General features: G+C 49.6%; 1 protein-coding gene across 2 annotated transcripts in view; it reads left to right on the forward strand.

Moving 5' to 3' along the window:
• The window catches only part of CNTN6 (contactin 6), a 173,892-nt gene that overhangs the window by 78,874 nt on the left and 81,797 nt on the right, over positions 1-13,221 (forward strand). The gene's annotated exons all lie outside the window — the stretch shown is intronic.

The raw sequence follows: 13,221 nt of genomic DNA on the forward strand, positions 1-13,221 counted from the left end.
TGACTGCCCCCATGTGGACTCAAGATGGCCACCACAAGATGGCCAGCAGGGGAGGGCAGTTGGGAGGGACCAGGTCTGCAAGGGAGGGCAGTTGTGGGTGATTAGGCCAGCAGGGGAGGGCAGTTGGGAGGGACAAGGCCTGCAAGGGAGGGCAGTTGGGGGCGATCACGCCTGCAGGGGAGGGCAGTTAGGGGTGACCAGGCCTGCAGGGGAGGGCAGTTAGGGGTGACCAGGCCTGCGGGGGGGGGCAGTTAAGGGCAAACAGGCTGGCAGGGGAGCAGTTAGGCATCAATCAGGCTGTCAGGGGAGGGCAGTTGGGGGGAACCAGGCCTGCAGGGAAGGGCAGTTGCGGGGGGGACCCAGGCCTGCAGGGAAGAGCAGTTGGGGGGGACCAGGTCTGCAGGGGAGGGCAGTTAGGGGTGACAAGGCCTGCAGGGGAGGGTAGTTAGGGGCAAACAGGCTGGCAGGGGAGCAGTTAGGCATCAATAAGGTTGGCAGGGGAGTGGTTAGGGGGTGATCAGGCTGGCAGGCAGAAGCGGTTAGGGGCAATCAGGAAGGCAGGCAGGCGAGCAGTTGGGAGCCAGCAGTCCTGGATTGGGAGAGGGATGTCTGACTGCCTGTTTAGGCCCAATCCTACTGGGATCGGGCCTAAACGGGCAGTTGGATATTCCTCGAGGGGTCCCAGATTGGAGAGGGTGCAGGCTGGGCTGAGGGACACACACCCCCATGCACGAATTTCGTGCACCGGGCCCTAGTTTAGAAATAAATGTTAAAAGCCTTGTGGGCTCTGATCACTGTAGAATATCTTAACTTTTTATGAGAAATGCAAAACCAGTTCAACATGATCCTGATGATATGGTGATAAAGTGCGTTTTTATCTGAAAGAGAAATTAAGACCCAGGAGAATTTTAAAAATAACACCTAAAAGTACATTTGGAAACTGGAAAGTCTCTGATAATCATGGAGTGTGTAAAGTGGGTAACGCATATCTAATTATAAATGGAAATGCTAGGTGGCTTCTAACTTTTTTTTTTTGGTACATCAGGACAGAAAAAGCTAAACGAAGTAGGCAAGGGAATAGTTTTTCTTGAGTTTCTTAAGTAAAAGAAAGTTGAAAATAAGTATTACTTTTTCACTCTCCTTTTGGAAATAGCACCAAGCAACATTGTAATGAATTTAATATTCGAATGCTTCCTAATGTAATAATAAGTAACCCCCAACTGGTATCATATCCAGGAGAAAGCTTTGTCTTTGCTTTTAAGAATAATTCACTTCTCAAACAAATGGACTTTGAGCAGTAGCGTGGTTGAATTATAGCGAGCCATTATTATATTTATTTTTGAAATCAACAGGGAAGTAGATCACCCAACACTTTATCTTCGTTTTTCCTTCATCATCACTGCTGGGCATCTATTTATGTGCCTCATCAGAAATGATACTCTTTCAAAACCCAGGCCTTTTCTCACCTACCACCTCTACTTACATTCAGCAGGACCTAATCTTTTGGGTCTATTTGAATAAAATTGCACATTCACGCTGCACAGGCTGAGCCGAGGTGGGAGAGGAGGTTGTTGGGAGATGAGGGGTCTGTTCCATCGAGATGGAGAGATCCCAATTTGTGGAGCTGAGAGAGAAACACAAAGCAGATACCCTTGGTGATGACTCCGTACTGTTGGACACATGCTATGGAAGTGTGAACGTGGCCCTTAGAGATTGCTGTTGAGATTTAGAGAATGGGCTGGGAATGACAGCAAAATTCTCATTTGCTCCAAAGAATCCAATGACATCTCTTCTGGGATTTACTACCCACAGATAGTCAATGTTACCTAAAGAGCAAATGAGAATCAAGGGCTTGGAGGTACCTATAAATCATGAAGAGGTTTGGGTGGCAAGCTCTGGAAGGGCTCACCACGGCTTAAGGCGTTAATGTCTGCACTGTCCTTACCAAGTAGCATCAGCCCGAGGGAAGATTACAAGACAGGTCAACAGACAGCAAAGCATGACTTAGCCGGTCCAGAGACAGGATGTGGCTGCCACCCAGAGGCCCCGGCGCCCTCTTCAGGTTCCACTCCCATCACCCTCCCGCCCACTCGCTGGACCTGTAAATTTATAATAAATACTGCCTTTTTAAAAAATTTTGTTAATCCTCACCCGAGCATATTTTTCCCATTGATTTTTAGGGAGAAGGGAAGAGAGAGGGAAAGACAGAGAGAAACATCGATGTGAGAGAAATACATCGATTGGTTGCCTTCAATAGGAGCCCAGACCAGGGCCCAGGCCGGGGAGGAGCCTGAAACCGAGATACGTGCCTTTGACTGGACTCAAAACTGGGACCCTTCGGTCTGCAGGCTGGCGCTCTATCCACTGAGCCAAACCGGCTAGGGCAATACTGGCTTTTTTAATTTTACATGAACAATACAAGATATGTGCCTTCAAGTCTGGCTTTGTAGCCAACAGTATTTCTGAGATTCATTCATGTTGTCATAGGTAACTTTAGTTCATTCAGTCCCATTTTATATAGTATTTTATTATACTATAGTATAGACTGTAATTTATTATGCATTATACTATACACTATAATTTATGAATGACTTGTACGGTCAATGGAAGCTGAGATGGCTTGTAGAGACAAGGCTGAATAACTTTGTTAATCTCACATGTGTCTTTTGGAACATTTATGCACACATTTCTCTGTTGCATGTACTGTAGAATAGAATCACGAGTTATTTGGGAATACATACTAGTATCTACAACTTCAGAGGGTAATACTGATTGTTGCCCATAGTGATTTTATTAATTTATTCTTTTACCAGCAATGTTTTCTGGGCAATTTTGCTATTATGAGTCTTATTGAAATGTTAGCATTTTGAGAGGATATATAAGAGTATCTCATTTTAGTGTGATTTATGTTTCCTGATAACTGATAAAATAGAGCCCCTTCCTGTAGGTGTCCTGGATCCTTGCAAGCCCTTCCCCACTTTAAAAAGAACATAGCCATCATTTTTTTTCCAGAGGAAATGCAGATGCTAATCTACAGTTCCAAACTCTAACTTCGCCGTTCTCTTATCCGTTCCCACAGGCCAATAATGCATGTTTATTGATCACTTGCTACATGCCAGACACATGTGGAAGCAGGAAGCAAAGTACAGTCTATTTTCTGCCTGTGCACATCTGCTCAAATATAACTGCAGGCACTTTTTAAAAAGCACAACAAATGTATTGGAATAAAAACAAAACAAATTCCATTGGAATAAAGAACAAGGAGAAATGCGGTTGAGCAATAGTTTTCCAACAGTGATCCCCAGCAGAAATACAGTTTTCCCAGGCAATATTTCTGCTCCTGACACTGGGAAATGCAAGTGAGAAAGGAGTCCAGGTCTACAGACCTGATTTAACAAGTCAATTGCAGGGTGATTCCCCCCCCCTCCCCTTTTTTAGAATCACCCACTTGAGAGGCCTACCTTCCTTGCATATTAATGAGCTGTTTTGCATAAATCAATTCTGTTTTTATGAATGGAGATTATAGAACCCTCATGGAATTCTTCCAGAAAGCCCATCCATAAGCGCTCCTGGAGTCCTTGTTACTAGGGTTTTCTCCCTGGAGCCCAAAGGATTTATTTTAATTATTCCTTCAGTTTTAAGCAAAAGTATGAAATGTACACAGCTGGGCCCAGGATCGGGCTTGTGCCAGGAGCCTCTCGGCTTTTTGGAAGGCTCTCTGCTTCCGCCTGTGTACTGTTCTCACTGTTCATTCAGAAAGTAAGCCAGTGATTTCATTAGAAAGATAGGGAATGCGGCCGAGTCAACATCAGGATTTGGGACATTGCTTCTTGGCAAGTCGGGCTGACGGAGGGCCCTGATAAGGCTATTAACATAAACATGAATATTAATGAAGTTAATCCCTGTCCGGTAAGCCCAGCATTGGGCAGTGCACGAACAGTGGTTCTGACTGATCCACAGGTGCCCAGCTTTGAGCCCTCCTGGAGTGTCCCCGGGGCAGGTGTCCTTTAAGCATCTCCTCTGCTTCTATGACTTTCCTCTATTATTCTAAACTAGAGGCCCGGTGCACGAAACTCATGCACGGCGGGGGGGGGTGTGCCCCTCAGCCCAGCCTGCACCCTTTCCAATCTGGGACCCTTGAGGGATGTCCGACTGCCTGTTTAGGCCCGATCCCAGTAATATCGGGCCTAAACGGGCAGTTGGACATCCCTCTCACAATCCAGGACTGCTGGCTCCCAACTGCTCACCTGCCTGCCTTCCTGATTGCCCCTAACTGCTTCTGCCTGCCAGCCTGATCACTCCTTAACCACCCCCTTGCTAGCCTGATTGATGCCTAACTGCTCCTTTGCCAGCCTGATTGCCCCTAACTGCCCTCCCCTGAAGGCCTGGTCACCCCTAACTGCCCTCCCCTGCAGGCCTGGGTCCCCCCCAACTGCCCTTCCCTGCAGGCCCAGTCACCCCCCAACTTCCCTCCTCTGTCGTCCTGGTCACCTCTAACTGCCCTCCCCTGCAGGCTTGATCACCCCCAATTGCCCTCCCTTGCAGGCCTGGTCCCTCCCAACTGCCCTTCCCTGCTGGCCATCTTGTGGCAGCCATCTTGTGTCCACATGGAGGTAGCCATCTTTGACCACATGGAGGCAGCCATCTTGTGTGTTGGAGTGATGGTCAATTTGCATATTATTCTTTTATTAGATAGGATAATTGGCTGGTAATAGATTTTGTGAGACGTCATTGGATGGTATCATTATATATTCCTTTACTCATTTGACCAATCATATCCTTAGAGTAGATACTAGGAAATTGAGTTGCTTGGAAAAAAAATAGTTCTTACATTTTAAATGTGAATGTTTTCTTTTTGTTACTTTGGTTTTTATAATTTTTTATTGATTTCAGAGAGAGGAAGGGAGAGGGAGAAAGAGATGGAAACATCAATGAAGAGAATCATGGATCATCTGGCTCCTGCACGCCCCCTACTGGGGATCGAGCTGCAACCCAGGGATTGAGCTCACAACCCGTCTCAGTGCTCAATCACTGAGCCACATCGGCCATGCCAGAAAGCCCGCTTTTCAACTAAAGGCAGACTTGCAACATGGTAGCCCTGACTAGACCTTAGCAGTTTCTGGTGCTTTTTGTCCCTGTGACTAGGTCAGATACTGAGGTTTCAAAGGCAGCCATTTGGACCAAACGGGGTGTCTGAGCTGGAAACAGTGAGGGGATGGTGCCTATGAGTCCGTCCCATCCGTTCCGTCTTATCCTGGTGTGGCTTGGTGTGCACCCTCTGCATTTCCTACGCCAGCCTATCGCAAACCCCTCCCTGCAGGTGGCGCTGGGAAAGCAGTGCCTGTGATTGAGATATTGTTAACCACAAAGCAAGTTCTGGTCCCAGAGCTGTTAAGTTCTGATGGATAACGTTTAATATTTTGAAAGGAGGAAAAAAGAGAGGCTATTATTCCAACTCCTTTATCTGCAGCGTGGGCGAAGTTCCTTTTATCTCCTTGACTTTCATCATAGTGCGTGACCGAGATCCCAGTAAATCGTTGGATGCGGTAGCCAGGGTCCTGGTGATGCTTGGCCGGTGCCGCTGGCTCTTCGGGGCCCAGAGGAAAGGGAGTGGAGGTTGTGGAAGTGTCAACACTTAGCAATAAAATAAGGATTTCATTGAACAGAAAGTAATGAAATCAGCACGGTTATTTCCCTGTCGCTCCTGTAATGCAGGTACATCTCTCTTTGGAGGAGTCACAGAGCGTATGTGTGCGATGGCCGGACCCTGGGTGCATGGTTTATGTGGGAGCCATCAGAGGAGGACTCAGAAATACCTTTAATAAAAGTGTCGATGGAAGCAGCTCAGTTTTTCAGATAAAAGAAGTTTCATTTGTATCCAGGGATTAGATCTGTGAAAACCCAACTTTCTCGACTTTTCCCCTTGTTCTGCCCTTCGCATATCACGGGCTCCTGAGGATTCACAGGCCAGCTGGACTCCGGTCCCTCTGCTCATGGCCACCCACCTGGGTGGAAGGGGACCTTTCGTTCCCGCTCAGAGCCCCTCCCAGTCTGTCATGCATCCATTGGGCTGGCGTGATTGAGGGCTAGTCTGCAGGGGTGTTGGTGACCGGGCAGAACAGGGTCAGCAAATCTGTTCTGGAAAAAGACGCTGCATAGGAAGATCTTTGATTGGCAGGCCAAGGTCGCCGCTGCCATAGGATGAAAGCAACCACACATACACTAATGGGCATCACCATCCTATCTAATAAAGAGGGAATATGCTAATTGACCCTCATGTCGTTGCAAAGATGGCAGCGCTCACAGCCAATAAGGAGGGAATATGCTAATTGACTGCCACACCCTCAAAGACGGTGGCACCCAGTCCCCTCAGCTCCCCAGTCGCCCAGGGCCGCCCAAGGTTCAGGTAACCAGGGCCGGCCAAGGCTTGCACTGCCAGCAGTGGCAGCAGCAGAGGTGTGATGGGGCGTCACCCACCCCTGATCGCCGGGTCACCTCCCACCCCTAGGGCTCCCAGACTGTGAGAGGGGGTAGGCTGGTCTGAGGGACACCCCGCTCCAATGCATGAATTTTCATGCACCGGGCCTCTAGTGTTCCAATAAAACTTTATTTACGAAAACAGGCAGGGAGCTAGATTTATAGCTCAGGGGTCACCCTAGGCTGCAGAGCCTTCACGTAGACTTAGAATACTTTTGAGCTGTGTTCTGCCAAAGGTGATGGCTAACGTTTATTGTTTATTGAGTATGTGCTTAAAATCTTATATCAGTCCGGCCGACCAGTGTGGCTCAGTGGTTGAGCATCGACCTATGAACCAGGAGATCACGGTTGGATTCCCAGCCAGGGCATATGCCCAGGATGCGGGCTAGATCCCCAGTGTGTGGTATGCAAGAGGCAGCTGATCCATGATTCTCTGTCATCATGGATGCTTCTATCTCTCTCTCTCCCTTTCCCTTCCTCTCAAAATCAATAAAATTATATTTTTAAAAAATCTCATATCATTGAGCTAAACTAACAGGTAGGTGTTACTGTAGACCCATTTTATAGATAAATAGATAGAAGCAGACAAAGATCTAGTAATTTGCAGGTCTGTTGTCGGAGGGCATCGGAAGTCAGGCTCGCTTCGCCCAAGCAGCTGGTGCCCAGGAGGCCGCCTTGCCCAGCCTGACCTACACCTGTGTTCCTGCCCGTCCCATGCCAGCAGCACACCGGGTGCAGCGTTCACTGGTGGGTGCTCTGATCTGCGTGTACTCACTGAGATCTCTTCTCTTCAGAAGCACCGACGATCTCCGCTCTGACGTGTCGGTTAAATGTCCGGCATCAGTCTGTCCTCGGTCCATGGTCCCCTCTGCTACTGTGTCTCACCGGTGTAAGGGCGGGGAAGATGAGACTCAATGAGGAGCAGCGTGGGGACTTGGGGACGGCCACGTTTCTCTGTATTTCCCTTTCTCTGTCATGGCATCACTGTTCTTATCACCACTAGGCAAATGTGACCATTAAAACACAAAGGCAATTTTATGTGGGTATTTTAATACCCCAATGAAGGATTTCATATTTGTTTATTTTTTTTTAATTTATTTATCAAGTGCTTGTCTCTCTGGAAACCTAGATGCTGGGCTCGCAGGAAAGATTGTACCACCCCCCAGATTGCTCTACTTTTTTTTTTTTTCTAAAACCCCTAAGACCATGGGTGTCAGTAAATTCATTATTCCCAGGACACCAAGAAGCAACTCACTAGTTTATGAATTTTTATAAAAATCCTTCACACCAGTAAACTTTGGGGTGCTGGCTTGGATGATAAATGGGTTTGACACCAGAAACCGAGAACACGTTCTTCCTTCCCGCTGGGACAGCGGCGCTCCAAGTTGGGGTCCCGCTCGGAAACTGAGCCACGTCCTCTTTTACCGGATTCGACAATAGCCTTGCGCTGTATCGGGTTATATCATGTTAGGTTACTGAGTGATGCCGGGAAATGTGAGAGCGTCACCGACGCTGTAACCAACACAGGCATCCTGGCAACGGTGATGGAGACGGAACGGGTCTGGGTAGAGGTAAATTTGTGTGCCACTGCATAGAGGCCTGGGAAATTAATGACAACACCAAGAACCTCAGCTTCCTCCCAACCACCCAGGACCTGGGAAACTGTGGCGTGAACAATGTCAGTTTCTCCTCTCCAAGGGAGAGAACTGGCGGAGAGCTAGGAATCGGAATAACTGTACTCTTGCATCTTGCGGTTCTTCAAGGAGCTTTGATTTAACGTTACCTGCTTACGTACCTGGGCTTCTGCGACACTAACACAGAATGAGGGAATGATTCTTGGCGTCTTTCACCATCCCCTTGTGCTGTGCAGGGTACTAACACCCACTAAAATTTTTTGCTGTGGGTCAGACACAGGCCATAGCTCTGCATGGGACCTGCGTGCTGAAGGTGAGCGGGGTTCCTCTGTCCTGGGGACTCAGCTTCGGATCTTGAGCCTTCTTCAGAAAGACCCGGGAAGGGGACTTGGTATTCTGTGGGTGGGAGGCCAGAAGGAGGGATGAAAAAAATCTTAGAGCTTAAAAGGAGACTCCACGTCCTCAAAATAGCAGATAATTGAAATTGCTTTCGAGGCGCCGAGAGAGAGAAACTGAGCACCGTCTCTGGTTTGGGGGCAGCTCCCAGGGTGTGCGTCTGGGGTGAAGCTCTGGTTAAGAGCCTCTCGTCTAGCCTGGTGGTTCAGCAAATGCCCCCAAGAGCCGCAGCGTTCAGAATTAAACTCTGTTTCCTGTACTTAGACGCTGTGGGAACTGGGGCACACCCACCCATTTCTGAGGGCGGCAACCAGAGCTGGAGGTAGGAAAGGAAGAGGAAAGTGGGGGGCATTTTGCTTTCCCTGCTCCTAAAAGAGAGGATGGTATCCAGGGATGTGGAAAACGGGGGGGGGGGGGGTGTGAGGAGGGGATTCTCAGATCTGAATGACAGGGGAGGGGCTGAGTGCTGGAGCCCTGCATATCTAATACTGGGCTTCAAGTGTTCAGGCAGCACCTTACTGAATTGGTAAGACTGACAGAGGCACAAGGGCAGTAACAGCATGTGTGTGCGTGTGTGTGCGTGTGTGTGTGCGTGTGCTTGTGTGCGTGTGCGTGTGCGTGTGCTTGTGTGCGTGTGCGTGTGTGTGTGCATGCGTGCGTGTGTGCTTGTGTGTGTGTGTGTGGGGGGGGGTGTCTCTGTAGGTTGGTCAAGTTGAGAGACTGAGGCCTAGTGGTTGAGCATTGACCTATGAACCAGGAGGTCACAGTTCCATTCCTGGTCAAGGGCACATGCCCGGGTTGTGGGCTCGATCCCCAGTGTGGGGCCTGCAAAAAGCAGCCAGTGATTCTCTCTCCTCATTGATGTTTCTCTCTTTCGCTTCCTCTCCCTCCCTCTCATAAAAAAAAATTATTTTTAACTTGAGTTACTGAGTACCTTGTCCACACAGATGCCAAGTTGCAGGATAAACTGAGAAATACACCCGGAGAGGAAAAACCAGGGATTGGGGGAATGAGGAGATCGGAAAGAGAGCTATTTCTAAAACTGAAAATACAGCATTCCCGGCGCAGGGAGCTCTGAGAAGGCCCTGAATTTCCGCAGTTTTGTTTGTTCCTTTGGACACTGAGTGCCGTTGGTGCCAGTTTTCTCTGCTGTGAGGCCAGGAGGGCCCGGTGGCAGCTGGACTGGCTGCGAGCTCTGACCCAGATGCGTTTTTCCACTCCGCCTGTCCTGACCTGCGGCGACTGTGGTCCCAGGCAGCTGCGGGTCCTCGGGAACCGCAGTCTCCGCCTCGGCTGGGTGGATGTGACAGTGGCACCTGAGTCCCAGCGTCGCCCTGAGGATGAAAGGAACTCCTGATGAGTGTCTGCGCATAGTGGTTATTCTCGATCTATTAAGAAAAGATTTAAAACATAAATAAAGTGACTCAAACCTGGCAAACAGAGGAAGGGCCGGTGAGTACGGTGCAGGTTTTGCACAGCTCAAGAGTCCCCTGTCCTCCTTGGCATGGGCGCACCTCCTACCCCGGCTGCTCAGCGGCCACCCTCTTGGTTCGGGTCAGTGAACCGGCTCCCCAGAGCCTTCCTCCCAGCTGACGAGGGAGAGCTGGCCGGCCAGTGCCTCCTTCTGTCAGGCTGGCGCCCAGCGCATCCTCCCATGTGGTCCTCAGGCTTTCGCAGCCAACACTCCGCTTTCCTCCTGGGATGACGCTGAGATTCGTCCCCACACGTGGCGGCTGGGGAAATGGTTTTGCCTTACCATTGGCCATCGCAGTCCGCAGCGGTGCCTGGGCCTCGTGTGAAGGCCATTTCCGCGGCCCCCGTCCCTCCCCTGCGCCTCGGTGGTGCCAGCGGAGAGCATATGGCCCAGTGATTCCGAAGGGCTCGTTTGATGGGCCCTCGTCAGGCACTTCCTGCCGGTCTTTGGAGAGAAGCCTTGAGTGCAACTGCACTTTTGCTTCTGCTCCTGCCAAAGGCTTCCTCCAAAGGCTTCCTCCAAAACCAGAGAGAAAACCACAGGGTGCCCTAAGCCAGCCGTGGGCAAACTACGGCCCGTGGGCCGGATCCGGCTGTTCTATCCGGTTCTCTTGCTCTCCCCTCCGCTCCTTTACTTTGAATTTATATTAGTTCACACAAACACTCCATCCATGCTTTTGTTCCGGCCCTCCGGTCCAGTTTAAGAACCCATTGTGGCCCTCGAGTTAAAAAGTTTGCCCACCCCTGCCCTAAGCCCTGGTCATCAGGGTGGCTGAACAAGGGCCCCCTGGATCATCGGGGACTTGAACAGCCACCAGCACTGCAGGACCTGCCCCTGAGCACAAGGACAGCCTGCAGGCCACGTGGGGGGTGATGGGAATCTTCCCACCTATTGCAGAGTTTGAGACCATCTCCAGCAATGAGCTCACCCTAAGCTGTATTCTCTTAGCAAAAAAGGACAGAAAAAAAGTAGAAACCAGTGCTTCCCTCTGGCCTGACCTTTGTAGAACAAATCTGCAGTCCTTGGCCCAGCCGGCGTGGCTCCGTGGTTGAGCATTGACTATGAACCAGGAGGTCACGGTTCGATTCCCGGACAGGGCACATGCCTGGGTTGTGGGCTCAATCCCCAGTGTGGGGCGTGCAGGAGGCAGCCGATCCATGATTCTCCCTCATCATGGATGTTTCCAGCTCTCTCTCCCTCTCCCTTCCTCTATTATATCAGTATATATATATTTTATATCTAGAGTCCTTAACAATTTTATAGAGCAAAGGAAATTTCATTGGATGCCCTGGTGGCTGCCTAACTCAGTGGCCCTCGCCTCAGAATGATCTGAATTACACGGTGTTTCCTGCTGGCAGGGCAGGGGGGGCGGGGGCTGAAAACCGGGTCGGACACTGAAAATAGATCTTGTTCGAAGCACATTCACAGGAAACGGCCCCTCCTGGAAGCAAGGCGAAATGACGTCTTGTCTCTGTTCTGTGCGACATTAAACAGCTTTGAAATCTGAATTATTAACGAAAACTTGCAAACCAGCCCCATTTCGAATGGCTGTTTGACAGCTCACAGGACTGAGGGACTCTGGAGAGAAGCGGGTTTCCTTGTATGTGGCGAATAGAAACCCCACGGCAACCCTCAACGGCACGGAGAAGTGGGGGCGCAGGTGGAGGCTGTTCCCGTGGAAGTGGGCACACGCCTGGTGGCATCGGCGGTGCCATCGAAACGCCCGGCTTCCGATGAGCAGGGAACATGACTGATGTGCCTGGGCATGGGGACCACTGTCATAGAGAAGGTCCCCGCACAGCTTCTTCATTTCATAGCATCACCCAATTGCTCATTGCTCCTTGGTGACAGTTTTTGGTTTTGTGACCGCTGAAAAGTAATGACAATGTCATGGAGCCTTTCCGTGATGAGAGTAAGAAAGAAAACGTTACTATTCTTCCCCGTTATCACTACTAGACGTAGAAACAATAGTTCAGTGTTTTGGCTGTTTTATTTTAAACACAGTTTGTTTGCCTGGTTCCTATTGAGTGACCTTTGAAGGGATGGAGACCCAAGTCACAAAGGACTCCCAGGTTAAGGCAGCAGCTCCGGCCACAGTGCCTGTAGAGGTGGGCTTACTTAGCGTCTCTCTGGCCAAGGAGAAAGGGGCGTAGTTGATTAGAAATCCTCTGTGAGACACACACAAGGCAAGCCTGGTCCTCAGTGAGGGTGACCCAAGTGGCAGTGGGTGAAGAGCAGGTGGGAGGGTGGGGAGCGTAGGTGAGGGGAATGGAGTCCCTCTGGTCAAGTACGTTTATTATTAAAAGCAGAGTATATGTAAGAGTTATTAAATTCACAAAATCAGAACTATTGCATCTATTTCACCAAACTCCTACTTTTTAAATACATTCTTATTGATTTCAGAGAAGAAGGGAGAGGGAGAGACAGAGAGAAACATTAATGATGAGAGAGAATCATGGATTGGCTGCCTCCTGCACATCCCCTTCTAGGGATCGAACCTGCAACCCAGGCATGTGCCCTGACCTGGCATAGAACCGTGATCTCCTGGTTCATGGGTGGATGCTCAACCACTGGGCCACACTGGCCGGACCAACTCTTTTACTTTCCATGAATAGAAAGCAAAGTGTATACAGAAAGAACACTTACTTGGGAAATAATATTTTAAGAGAGACAAACAGTGTGGGTTCTTCGAATGTAATCACTCACCTACAAAATGTCTCATTGGAACTTAAGTGAGCTGTTTAACCTGTATCTGTGGATTTGTGCATCTAAGGTTCATATCAGTTAGAGAAAAATATAATGGGGTGCCCTAATGACTGGGTATGTCATAATCAAAGTTGCTATCGCGTATTGAGGTATCGAGTACTTACTCTGTTCCCTGCTGATTCCAGATAAAATTAAACATTTTAATCCCCATAACAGCTCTGCTCAGCAGGTCTGCTTATTGCACCTCCAGTCTCCTCAAATGACCCACCCAACACTCTCCCACCCGTTTCACTGAGAAATTTGAAACTCCTGCCCAAAACGATGCCATCTACCCAGCACACGCCTCTGTGGTCCGTCTTGTATCAGCAGAGACAGCTTTTGTCTGCGTTCCTCCTTCCTTACAAGGCAGCCCTTCCCAGGGGCACTGCTCACCACTTTCCTGGGTTTTCAAGGACATCCCCCGCGTCTGGTCCTGAATCATCATGTCCTTCCCTTGATCGTGTGGAGCACCCTCACCCTCCAAACCCCCGTTCT

The sequence above is a fragment of the Plecotus auritus genome, assembly GCF_963455305.1.
Source record: "Plecotus auritus genome assembly, chromosome: 6".
Lineage (NCBI taxonomy): Eukaryota > Metazoa > Chordata > Mammalia > Chiroptera > Vespertilionidae > Plecotus > Plecotus auritus.